Source organism: Nannospalax galili, unplaced genomic scaffold (genome assembly GCF_000622305.1).
Source record: "Nannospalax galili isolate Female #2095 unplaced genomic scaffold, S.galili_v1.0 scaffold89, whole genome shotgun sequence".
Lineage (NCBI taxonomy): Eukaryota > Metazoa > Chordata > Mammalia > Rodentia > Spalacidae > Nannospalax > Nannospalax galili.
Window position 1 is genome coordinate 1,018,443 of NW_008359211.1, and position 13,323 is coordinate 1,031,765.

Sequence of the window (13,323 nt, forward strand, 5' to 3'; positions counted from 1 at the left end):
AGGTTTGAGCTCCAGCACAAATGGGTGTGGGGGGCCGGAGGGAGGTGGCTCATGCTTGTCATTTCAGCACCCAGGAGGCTGAGGCAAGAGGTGTGAAATGTTCAGAAATCTAGGCTTTTGCTTATATTACTTGAGTTGGGGTAGATGCCCAAAGTTAACCTTGTGACACATACCCAAGGCCAGGAGTCCTGTTAGGTATGATGCAAGGGAATGATTAATATCTGATGGAAAGCACTGGGTTTTGATTGGCAGCTTAGGTGTGACAGTGTTTTGTGGCCCCCAGTTTGCATTTTGGGGGTGTCCTTTCTGTGAAGTAAATGTATTCTAAGCTGAACTTCCAATCCTGTAGAGACCTAATGACCTAAATTAAAGTTGCTTCTGCTACCGTAGAAGATGGGTTTAGGGTAGGGGAAGGAAGCCGATCTTGCCTTTTGGAAGCAGGCTTCTCCTGCAGCATTGACTTTTCCTGTCAGTAGAAAAGGTGACATTCATGTTGGTTGAGGTGACAGATCATAGGTCTTCAGCTGCGTGAGCTGACCTTTGGTGTGCTCTTACTCCCTAGATTAATTAATCCCTAGATTGATTTATTTTTCAGGAAATGATGAAAATTCCTTCTTCTTCCTGTTTCTGTTCCTCTTCCTCCTCACCCGTCTTCCTGTTCCTTTTCCTCCTCTTCCTCTTCTTCCTTCTTCCTCCTCTTCCTCCTCTGCCTCTTCCTCCTCTTCTGTCTGGTAATGGTCATATTCCATTGATTCTGCTATATTCTGGTATCTGTTTGCCTATGTGGAATTACCCAACCACTCCTTGCCGAACCCACCTCGATCAAGACTTGGTGTGCATTATCAAGTAATTTCATTAAGGTCGTTGACGCTTGTGTTCAACAAGAAACTTGGCTTATAGTTTTCTCTTTGATTGGGTATTTATCTGGTGTTGCTATCAGGGTAATACAGTCTTTGAGAATGAATTTGGAAGTGCTCTTTCCTTCTCCCTCTAGGAAATACTTTGAGGAGCACTGATGTTTATTCTTTAACGATCCAGTGGAGTTTTCAGAGAATCTGTTTCTCCTGGACTGTTTTTTTTTTTTTGAGAAATGCTTTGTTTACTTGGGGTTTATTTCAATTTCTGTGTTGGTCATTCAAATCGAGAAAGGCATCTATTTGTTTCAGATTCGCCAGCTCCCCGAAGACTGTCTTCAAAATACCCCCCTCCCCCTCCGTGATCCTGGCGATTTAAGTGGCATCTGATGGAATACCACTTGCTCTTGCCTCTAGTCTCCCGAGTTCTGTCTTCTCAGTGGTTTTGTGTGGGTGAGGCTTTGCCATGTTGTTTCCTTTTCAGGTAACAGCTCTTCTTTCGTTTGACCTTCGAGTTCGTGTCTTGGCGCCGCCCACTTCATTGACTCCAGCTCTGATCTTCATTGTTTTGTCATCTCCTTGGGGGTGTGGGTGGCTCTCGTTTCTCTGTGACCTTGAAGTATGTGGTTACATTACTTTGTGATTTTATGATACAGGAATTGATAGTTGTAAAGTTCTTAGACCTGCTTTTTCTTTTCATCTAGCATTGTCTCTTGGTGGACTCCCAAACGATGGAGGGTGAGGGACACGAAGGTGGAGGTCCGCTCCACACTCTCTGGCGTACACATCCTCGGAGATAAACTCAAAGTCTTAATCAACTCGGTCTGTGGCACATCATCTCCGAACCGATACCTCTGTTGCTGTTAAGATCATGAAAAGGTGCGTAATCGTGGGCCACTGCATCAAAACTGAGCTGGAAATCACGGAAGCCGCATAGCAACATCGTGAAGCATTTTCATAATTTTGTCACATCAAGAAAGACCTACGTGGTTATGGAATTTGTCCAAGGCTGGGACATTGTGAGTGTCATACAGGAGTTTGGCCCCATGGAGGGGCAGAGGGCTCTCCCCTTTGTCCCTCGGGTGGCATTAGCCATGCGGCACCTCCACGAAAGACACATTGTCCACCTCAGTGTAAAATGTGACAACATCCTAGTGACTCTGACGGGAAAAACCAAACGGTGTGACTCTTGGTTAGCAACAAGAGCAGATGTGGGAAGAGGCCTGTCACTCAATGCCTTATTTATCTCCTGCAATGTTAGAGGGCAGGGCCTATGAAGGAATGCCAATGGACCTGTGGCACCTAGGCTTTGTTGTTTACTCTGTGGTCACTGGGTGCATGCCACATCGTGCACCCACACCTGCAGATGTCCACCAGGCGATCTTAGCCTCCGTGTACCCATCTCCACCAAATGTGTCCATAAAGCTAAAAACTGTGATTTCAATGTTGCTCCTTGGAGATCCTGGCTATAGGATGGATACAGGCCAGCTGCTGGGGCACCCCTGGCCTTGGGATTGTCGTGGAAGTCCACCACCAGGCTCCAGAGAAAATGTCCCTAGGATCCCAGTAACCAACATTGTGGAAACCGTGTGCTCCGTGGGGTTTATCATTGAGGAACTTGCGCTATCCATAAAATCCACAATATGTAATGATGCCAAGGAAATCTATACTATAGTCAAACATAAAGTAAGCTGTGGTGCTACTTATTCCCGGATAGGGAAGGTTATGAGGCCCTGTATAGACACCAGCCCTGCCAGTGCTCTCACCCTCCCCTTCAGGAGAAGCAGGAGTGAACCTGATATAAGATACCTCTCCTGTGAGATGAGCCAGGTGGAGAATGACACAGACCCACCACACAGTCATACACCATGTCCTCACAATTACTCCTTGGACTCCTCCCATGATGAGAATGCTTTGAGAGACACCACCGTCTGCAATAACTTGAGAGAGAACAACACTGTGACATCCAGTAACTCCCCAAGTCATGATCTTTTGTCCATGGACTTACATGATGATGCGGACACTGTGTGTGACAACTTCACCGAGAGCACTTTGGCGGACAATGGAATTGAAATACCACATAGTGACACCTTGTGTGTTCGGTATTATTCCTTGGACTCTGAGCAGGATGGGGACACTGTGTGTATCAATTTCATCCACACCGATTTTGAGAATTATATCGACAAACCACCCAGGAATACTCCTCCTGAGGAGTCATCTTCGATGGACTTGCGATTTTTCCTGAACTTTTCCGAAGGTTCTGTTCCTGTTTTGAAAGTAAAGCGGGCCCTGCCAGGCCTGGGCCACAGAGACCGTGCAAGTACAGTAGCCGTGGAACTACTTTGTCCTGAGAGCCCACTGCTTCTCTCAGGCCCAGCAGGGATCCTTGACATCCAGAAGATTGGGACTTGCGGCCAGTGGTGCTGTACGGGGCAGTGCTGGCTGCGGTGACTGCAGTGTTCTCCTGGGCTCCTTTCAGGTGGAGGCACCTGGCTGTTTGTTCAGGGCAGCGCACCTGGCTCTGGACGAAGGAAATAAATCTGGGTATCATGAGGCTGAGGGGACAGAGTCCACTAGGTTCCTGTTGATGGGCAAGATGAGTTTTTGAGGCATAGTCTTGACTTCTAGTTTGCTGAGTTCAGAGAAGCCGCATGAGGGAAGATGAGGTGGCCAGTACAGCCCCCTCCCCCATCATGCCTAGGGGAAGTTGACCTTGGCCTTGCCTTTCTGAAATTCAAAGTGAGAATGACAGACAATGGGTCGTATGGATAGGCATGGCCCCTGGGGACTAGCCTGCCAGGCAGCAGGTCTCTGCTCTGACCTGTTGTCCTCAGACCATTGTGGACATCATCTTACATCTGTATGGCCTGACGTCCGTGCAGTAAGCCGCCATCATTGCATTGTGTCATGTTCTGAACCTTGAACACCAGGTGACTCCAACATGAGAAACAGGGCCAGAGACATTGGGTAGCTCCCCCCAAAGAACCGTAATGCATCTGTGTCAGGAGATGACTTGTCAGGTGGGCTTTCAGTTCTTTTGCAATATAATATAGCAAGACCTTGGGGAAATGGGAGGGAGAGCCTGAGTCTGTGGAGTAGAGGGAGGTGCTCTCTGGGTGGCTGGGTGGCTTTGATGTGCCCCGGCTGTGTCAACACACACACACCTGTAGAGTCAGTTTTGTGTCCCCCATGCCTTTCAGTATGGGTTCATCCACTGGGACCTGGTAGACATACCAAGAGGCATACATACCCTTAAGAGAGACCGACTCTCCCACTACCGCCCGTAGTTCTTCAGGTCGGGTTGAGGTTTCTTAACTACATCCCCATGTCTGTGCTGGGATTGTTTTTCTGGAGGAGGTGTTGGGGGCTTGGACCTACTTGGGACTTGTGCACACTGTCAGCGTTGCGTTGAGTTCTTGTCAGTAACTTCCCAGCTGTCTGGGAAACTCTGTTTCCTTCTGGTCATCTACCTCCTCTGCCTCTTACAATCTTTCTGCCTCCTCCTCCACTGAGATCTTTGATCCTTGGGAGGCCTAACTTTGAGGTAGGTGTCCAGTTCAGGGATCAGCACTTCACAGCCTCGTGTTCTCAGGACAGTGACCTGTTGTGGGTTTCTTCCTCAATCACAATCAGCAGCTGCCTTCTAAGGAAGCTTTTTCTGGTGAGAGTTGACAGATGCATTAATCAACCGGCATGACAATATATCACTAGGAATTGCTTTTGAATAAATTTTAACAGGATTATTTAATTTTCAAGATTTCTACCCGATTCTTTTTATACTTTGATTACTGGCCTCAAATGCGCCATTGGCTGTGTTATTTTCTCGCTGTTCATTGTTCTTCACTGGAATGACTGACTGTTCGTGACACTGGCCAGAGGTGTTGAGTATGGCAGAGTTGTGCTCCTGATCCAATAGTCCTCTGTAGCCTGCCTCTTGCAGTTTGCCTCACATTGCCTGTACAATTCGTGTTGGAGCTCTGGTGGCCAGGAAATAATGTCACTGAATCACACTGTTCTTTCCCAGGATCAACAGGAATCTGTGTTGCTTTGGTTTTCCATGAGTAAAAGTTTCTCACTTTTATCCAGTATATATTTTTATTAAATTTGTGTGCATTTTATACGATATAACTTAATAATTTTAAACCCCGTCCCTTATTTGCAGTCCGTGGACCCCCATCAGATATCATGCATTCTTTGATTTATGTTAAGGCCTATCCACTCAATTTCGTGTCCTCACATGTCCCTCGGTGTGAGTTCACCCACTGGAGACTGGTTAACCTATCAAGTGTCGCTCCCTTTAAGAAAACCCACCCTCTCTCACCCAGAAGTGATCAGCCTCCAGTAGTATCTCAGCTATGTTGGGGCTCTTCTCCTGTCCCCCATTAGATGATGTTTTCTGGTGTGAGCTTGCATGGATCTTGTGCATGTTGTCACTAGTGTTTTAGGTTCATAGGAGCAGTTTCTCAGAAGCCTGGAAATCTCCATTTTCTTGTGGTCATCCATGACTTCTTGCTCGAGGAATCTTTCATCCCCCTCTTCCACGGTGGTCCCTGAGTCCTGGGTGGGTGAAGTTTAATATAGGATTCCCATCCAGGAACCTGCACTCCTCAGTTGCTTGTTCTCTACAATTTGGCCCGTTGTGGCAATGTATGTGAATCGACCTCTATGGGATGAGAAAGCTTCCCTGCTGAGAGTTGAGAGATAGGTGAGTGTTAGATCTACCCCCTGTTCCGCTGTGTTCATGACCCTTGGGTATAGAGGTATGATTGGATATGTGTCCCTGAAGACTGGGCATCTCCTAGACACTTAACTCCATGTGTTTACCATTTGTGGAACTCTGTCACAGAGTTCATCTGTTGCAAAATGCAGCTCTTGGCTGAGTAGCAACAGGTGTATTGTCAGTAAAAACAAGGATACATGTTTACCGTATAGAAATTGTTTGTCTGATATTGTCACAGACATAGAGTTTTCTCTAGGCTCTATGACCCCTCCAGTCATATGTATCTGCATATTACAGTACCACACATGGGTTCCCTCCCATTGAGTATTTCAGTACAACTTGATAGATGTTGCTTACCCTCAAGATAGTAATGCCACTCCTGCACCTATAAGACGGAGTGCTGTGCAGTGTTTTTCATGGTTATTAGGCTTAAATCTAAGGTTGGGCCCTTGATTTAATTTGTCCCTTAGCAGCTTCCATACTATCCTTTGACACTTTGGGAGCTAGTCTTCAGGGCGGAGGTTTCCAGATCAGTTCCAGCTCCATTACTCCAAGTCCTGTGTCTTATGTATGCCCAGACTTCAGAGATAGGGTCTCATCTTCAAATTCTGCAAGGCACTCAAGGGCTGGGGCAATAGCTTGTTATATTTTTGGAGATTTCTGGATTACCAACAACTCAAACGTGGGTTTCTCCAATCTGGCATTGTGTTGTTTGGTACATTACCTTCGGCACAGATATATTTCTATATGTGTATTTTCAGTAGACATTACAGTTCCCTCTGGTTTTTTACACCATCTAAGAATTATTTCTGACTCAGCTCTCTTTCTCCCTGTCTAGCCCTCCCTCCTCCCACCACAGTTAAAGTCCCCCAATTTCCCCATTTCCTTCCTTCTTGGTGAGTCCTGTCTCCTTTCTCCTCCGTTCTTGGTCTCCATCTTTCCCTTTACCTCCAGGGTTCCTTTCTATTTTCCTGGCTCCGGGTTATATCGGGTTACATATTCACAGAGAAGGATTTGGAGCTAAGATCCACAAATGAGAGAGAACATATGTCACTTGTTTTTCTGAGACTGTGTTAGTCACTTTGTGTAAGAGTTCCATCAGTTTCCCTGCAGATTCCATGATTTTGTCTTTCTTGACACTGAGTAGAACGCCATTGTGTAAATACACCACATTTTCATTATCCATTCATCAGTCGAAGGACATTTAGGTTGTTTCCATTTCTTAGCTGTTGTGAAAAGAGCACAACAAACATGGCTAAGCAAGTATCTCTGCAGCAGGATGAGGCTTCTGGGTATATACCAAGGAGTGGTATAACCAGATCATATGGTAGATTTATACTTTGTTTTTTAAAGAGTTTTCCACACTCCTTTTCATAGTGGTTGCCCAAAGTGAGTACCATAAGCATCTTCATAGTATTTTTTTTTAAAAAGCAAAATAAAACACTCTGTTAACTGCATAATGGCTTATACTATTTTCTGACCACACAAGACACTTTCATTATAGAATAACTGGAAAACACTGAAATGCAAAGAAACAAAGTTTTCCATTTTGTTACCACTTCTGTGCACTCCAGCTTCATTCTGCACACAAATACAAGACATTTAAAATGCAGTTTCAGGGCTGGAGAGATGGCTCAACAGTTAAGAGCACTGGCTACTCTTGCAGAGGACCTGGGTTTGGTTTCTAGTACCTACCTGACAGCTAGTAACTGTTAGTAACTCCAGTTCCAACAGGACCTGATGCCCTCTTCTGGCCTCCATGGGCATTGCATGCATGTGGTGCACTTAAATACATGCAGGCAAAACTTACACACATAAAATACAAAAAAATGCACTCTAGATAATGCACACTTCCACTCCTGTGCTCTGCCACAGAACGTGTTTTAGCTCTCCTTCATGGCAGACAGAAAAGACATCATAATCTCCATGGATACATTATTTTTTTCTTGTTGTGCTGGTGCCAAACCCAGGATCTCAAACATGCTAGGCATTCTACCAAGAGCTACACATCTAAGCCCTTTCATCCACATACTTCTCAAATGTTTCCTATTTTCAAAATTTCCAAATGCATTTAATCTTTTCTCCCTGAAAAATTAACTTTAGGACTGTGAAAGCTCTTAATGGTTGCTACACAATCTTGCTCTGAAATCACATGCATTAATTACCCTTATGTCCCTCATAGCTCTTTATCTTTCTGTCTTTGTATGACAATATCATTAACAGTTAAAATCAACATATGTAATTCAGTATCTCCAGTAGAATTTAAACATACATAGGATTCAGAAAACTCCATTTTGGGGGGGGGTCTTTTTTGAGACGGGGTCTCCCTGTAGCCCCAGCTATCCTGGAACTCACTATGTTGACCAGGCTGGCCTCGAACTAACAAAGATCCTCCTGCCTCTGCCTCCCAAGTGCTGGGATTAAAGGGGTGCACCACCATGCCTGGCCAGAAAACTCCATTTTAAAATTTTTATATTTTTTTATTTCATGTGCATGAGTGTTTTGCCTGCATGTAAGTGCACCCATGTTATGCAATGCCCAGAGGTCAGGAGAGAGCACTGTGGTATATTTTCTGAAATCATACTAATAGTTGTTACAAAAGAAGGGGAAGGTCCATTCCACAGAGGAGTGTGTTAAAAGAAGAAAAAAAGGGTGTGTGTGTGGTGGAGTTGGGTTCAGTTCCCAACACCCACATGGCAACTAAAAACTGTCCACAACTCCAGTTCCAGGGAATTCAATGCCCTCTTTTGACCTCCACAGGCATTGCACAACACAAGTGTACTTATACACATGCAGGCAATACACTCATATACATAAATAATATTTTAAAAAGAATGAAATACACACACGTAATAATAAGAATACACACACACACACATGCACACACGTAAAAGCATTAAATTCTTTTTCTGTGGGGCCTGGAGTGAAGGAACAGTTGAGAGAGTTCAGCTCTACTTGCAGTGTATGAATTTGCTAGCGTCCTAGTATCGCTTCCATTGCTGTGATAAAGCACCCTCACAAAAGGCAACTTCAGGGAGAAAGGGGTTATTTTAGTTCACATTCCAGGTTACAGCCCATTACTGCAGGGCAATCAAGGCAGGAACCCGAAGCAACTAATTACACCCACAGTCAACAGCAGAGAAAGAATGCATGCATACTTAGTGCTCAGCTAACTTTCTCTACTCATACAGACCAGGGCCCCAAACCAGGGAATGGTACCTCCCATTTTCAGGCTGGGACTTCCCACATTAATTAAGGCAATTAAGACAATCCACCACAGACATCCCTATAAGCCAACCAGATCTAATCGCTTACTGAGATTCTCTTCCCAGGTGATTCTAGGTTGGTAAACTAGTTGCCACAGCTAGTAATATATTACTTGATAATTTCATATTAAATTAGGCAAATGTATAAAAGTACTTATTCTATAAGAAATGGGGTTTAACCATTCTGTGGTGGCAGAAGCTTCTCATTCCAGCACCAAGGAGGCAGAGGCAGGAGGATCTCTGTGAGTTCCAGGTCAGCCAGGCTCCATAATGAGACCCAACCCTGTCTCAAAACACACACACACACACACACACACACACACACACACACACACACACACACACACACGGAAAGAAGAGAAAAAAGGATAGTGGGGAAATTTGGAGTGTAAGCTTCTTGGTGGGGAAAGCCCAGGTAGCTGAATTTGTAGTGTTCCACCTTTTCATTTTGTTTTATTTAAAACAGACATGCCTATGAGATAAAGAATTCCCAAAATTCATTACAATGCAAAACTGTATTTCGGTACTTTTTTTTTTTTTTTTTTTTTGGTCTTTTTGAGACGGGGTCTCCCCATAGCCCCAGCTGTCCTGGAACTCGCCTTGGAGACCAGGCTGGCCTTGAACTCACAGAGATCCACCTGCCTCTGCCTCCCAAGTGCTGGGACTAAAGGCATGTGCCACCACGCCCAGCCCTTCAGTACATTTTTTTACCTAATTATGTAATACCAAGAAATATAGGCTTATTTGTCAGAAAAGAGACACCTACATTGTAGAAGAAGAAGTGACCTGAAGAGGACCTAGGCTCCTGTCTTATTTTGACCAGTTAGAAGGCTGCTTTTTATTTTTTTTAAAGATTGCATTCCAACCACATGAATGATTTGCTTCAATGAGACCCACAGAGAATCTCCAAGTTTCCCCCAGGGTTTCAACTTTGCACGGTCTGGTCCCCGATGCCCCATGTGGCCCACCCAAACTGCCTTTTACCCACCCATTTGCCTGGACCCCTGAGACTCACCTTGAGGGTTCCAGACTTCTGCAGCAGGTTCTCCATTCCTCTGGTGGCTCTCTGACTGGCTTCACTAATATCTATCCACCTATAGAGATGCACTGCCTCTCTTAGCTCTCGGCCTCTGCTTCTGTAAATCCTCTCAAAAGTTTGCTGCCTCTCTAACCCTTCTGTGAGTAGTGTAAGGGGTGATCTGATTTAATAGAAGTAATTAAGATGGAAATAAAAGTCTGCTATTGCCAAAGCGTGTGCTGTCAGAGGAAATCGGGATTACCTGTTAAATTACAGCCAGGAAAAGCAGCCAGCGTGTGAACCTATTGTAATTCAATACATTCTGATGCTGTGGCAAGATTCAAACCTGTGTTTCTGATCACACGCTCATGATACTAGCTGATGAAGGAAAGAGGCTTGTTTGGGTTTGAAGTTCTGGAGGTCCAAGAACATGGTATTGTTAAGGAAAAAGTTATATTCCTATAACTGTGTTCTTTTTTTGTCTTTTTTTGAGACAGGGTCTCCCTGTAGCCCCAGCTGGCCTGGAACTCACTATGTAGACCAGGCTGACCTTGAATTCACAGAGATCTGCCTGCCTCTGCCTCCCAAGTGACAAAGTGTATTCTTTTTTTCCCCCCCTGGGTAAAGTAGCTTTATTAGAGAGCAAGGATCACACAGGACTTAGGAGTTAGCATGGGGCCCTTCTTCTTGCCAAAGGTGGGCACTACATTGACAAAGCGCCAGTTATGCTGCATCTGCTGCTTGGACCCCCTGTCTTCCTCCTCCTTCTCTTCCTCTTCTTCTCCTCCTCCTCTTCCTCCTCCTCTTCCTCCACCTCCTCCTCTTCCTCTTCTCCTCCTCCTCCTTCTCTTCCTTCTCCTCTCCTCCTCCTCCCCTTCCTCCTCTTCTTCCTCCTGTTTGGCCACCTTGGGAGTTTGACCTCTCACTATTCCAACAAGGGCCAGGGAACCATGGACTTTACCTCCCAGCATGTGACCAGCTACCTCCAGAGTGTTCAGAGCTTCCACCCCACACTGGCCTAGGGTGGCCTCATCCTCCAGTGGCAAGCCAGCCAGAAGCATGATTTGATCTGAGGCAATGCCCTCCAGTGAGGTCACATGAGCCTTGATCTGGGTCACCATCTCCTGGCTGGTCACCACATGGGTGTGTAGCTCCTGGGCACCAACAAAGGGCTGCGTGTTGGCGACTGACACAAGGATACTGCTGCCACTACCGGAAAGATAGAATTGAGAAATCTATACTCTTACAATGTGTTCGTAAGCTTAGGACATTTCAAGTTTCCTTGGCTTTACTTACTGGGTAGATACCTTGAAATGTAACCCTGAGATGCTCAGAGATGTTCTCACTACCCTGAGATGCTTTGTTACTCTGTAAAGTCTTGAAGCTCCGTGATGTTTCTCCCTCACTATGTCTAACTGTAAAACTAAAAGAATGGAAAGTTCACCAAATGGTTTAATGAAGCACCTGTTAGTCCAGTTAGTCCAAGAAAAGTGTAGATCAGAAGTGTCAGAAATCTAAACTTCTGCCAATGATACCTGTTTCAGTAACCCAAAATGGCCATTTGACGGGGCCCTAGCACAATTAACCTAGCCTAGATGTAGATCAAAAGACAGCAGATGTCTGGACCCACGCCCAGGATATCTACTTTGAAAATTATGTTGGCTGAGTGAACTCAAGAAAGAATTTCTATAGATAACATAACCCCTCATGAAAAGACACATAGGGCCCAGGTGCTTATCATGAAATGATGATGAAAAATTGACTATAAAATTCTCATTTATGAGGCTGGAGAGATGGCTCAATGGTTAAGAGCACTGACTGCTCTTGCAGAGGACCCGGGTTCAAGTCCCACCACCCACATGGCAGATAACAACCATCTGTAACTCCGGTTCCAGGAGATCTGACGCCCTCTTCTGACCTCCTTGGGCACTGCACGACACAGGCGCACCCTCCTACATGCAGGCAATGCACTCATACACATAAAATAAAATAATAATAAAATACTCTGATAGCGTAGCATTAACTTGTTTACTCACACCAGTTTCAGGATCCCAGAGAATTTGAACCACGTTTCACTTGTCAGTTGGTAGGGTTGGCTGAGATAACTGTTTCATTGACTTAAGAATAAATTACCAATCACCCAAAAAGAAATTAAATAAATAGAATAACCTTAAAAAATTCTCATCTATACTTCAGATGGAGGCCCCGGAATCTAATAAGTGAGGAATAAACATAAGCCTCTGTTGCTTACTGGAGACCTCATGAATGAATGAGGACTAGATGAGCTTTCCCACTCTCTCCTGGGCGAAAGCTTGGTTTCTTTGCTGTTGGAAGACTTTTCCCATAACAGTATCAGAATCTGCTCAGCTTCTGGTAAGGAAGTCACGGCAAAAGGGAAGGCAGGCCCCTAAAGGAGGAGGAAGGGGCAGGATGATAACTCATCCCCCAGAAGGAGCATGTTTGAGGGCTCTTCCCCCAGCACCCAACCCCTAAAGGCCCTGCTACCTCAACTGAATATGATAGTGAGCTTTGGTGGGAGACACCATAACCAAGACTTGGCAGGGTCCTTTGAAGGTTTCCATGGGCTCCTTTAAAAAAAAAAAGTCATCTGGCACCTGGCTTTTAAAAAATTGTATTTAGTATTAGTGTGTGTGTGTGTGTGTGTGTGATGTATGGGGAGTGAGGGCTATATGCGTGTGCCATAGTGGGTGTGCAGAGGGTGTGCATAGTGGGCGTGCAGACAGCAACTTTGTGGCATCAGCTCCTTCCACACTTACATAGGTTCTGGGAACTCAACTCAGGTTGTTGGACTTGCAGGGCAAGTGCTTTACCCACCGAACATTTTTTTTTTTTTTTAATTTTTGAGACAGAATCTCCCTGTAGCTGGCCTGAACTGGCTATGTAGACCAGGCTGGTCTTGAACTCACAGAGATCTGCCTGCCTCTGCTTCCTGAGTGCTGGGATCAAAGGCATGTGCCACCACACCCAGCAATTTATCCACTGAGCTATTTTGCCAGGCCAATTTTTTTTTTTTTTTTTTTTTTTGGTCTTTTTGAGACAGGGTCTCCTTGTAGCCCCAGCTGGCCTGGAACTCACTTTGTAGACCAGACTGGCCTCGAACTAACAGAGATCTGCCTGCCTCGGCCTCCCAAGTGCTGGGATTAAAGGCCTGTGCCACCACACCCAGCCTTGCCAGTCCAATTTTAAACATTTTTTTAAAAGATTTATTTTTAGGTCAAGTGTGGTGGTATATGCCTTTAATTCCAGTGATTAGGAGCTAGAGGCAGGTGGATCACTGTGAGATCAAGGCCAGTTTGGTCTACATAGCAAGTTCCAGGCCAGCTGTGGCTACAGAGAATCTCTCTTCTTTATATATATTTTTTAATTTATTTTTTATGTGTATGTGCAATGCCCGAGGAGGACAGAGGAGGCTGTCAGATCCCCTGGGACTGGAGTTACAGACAG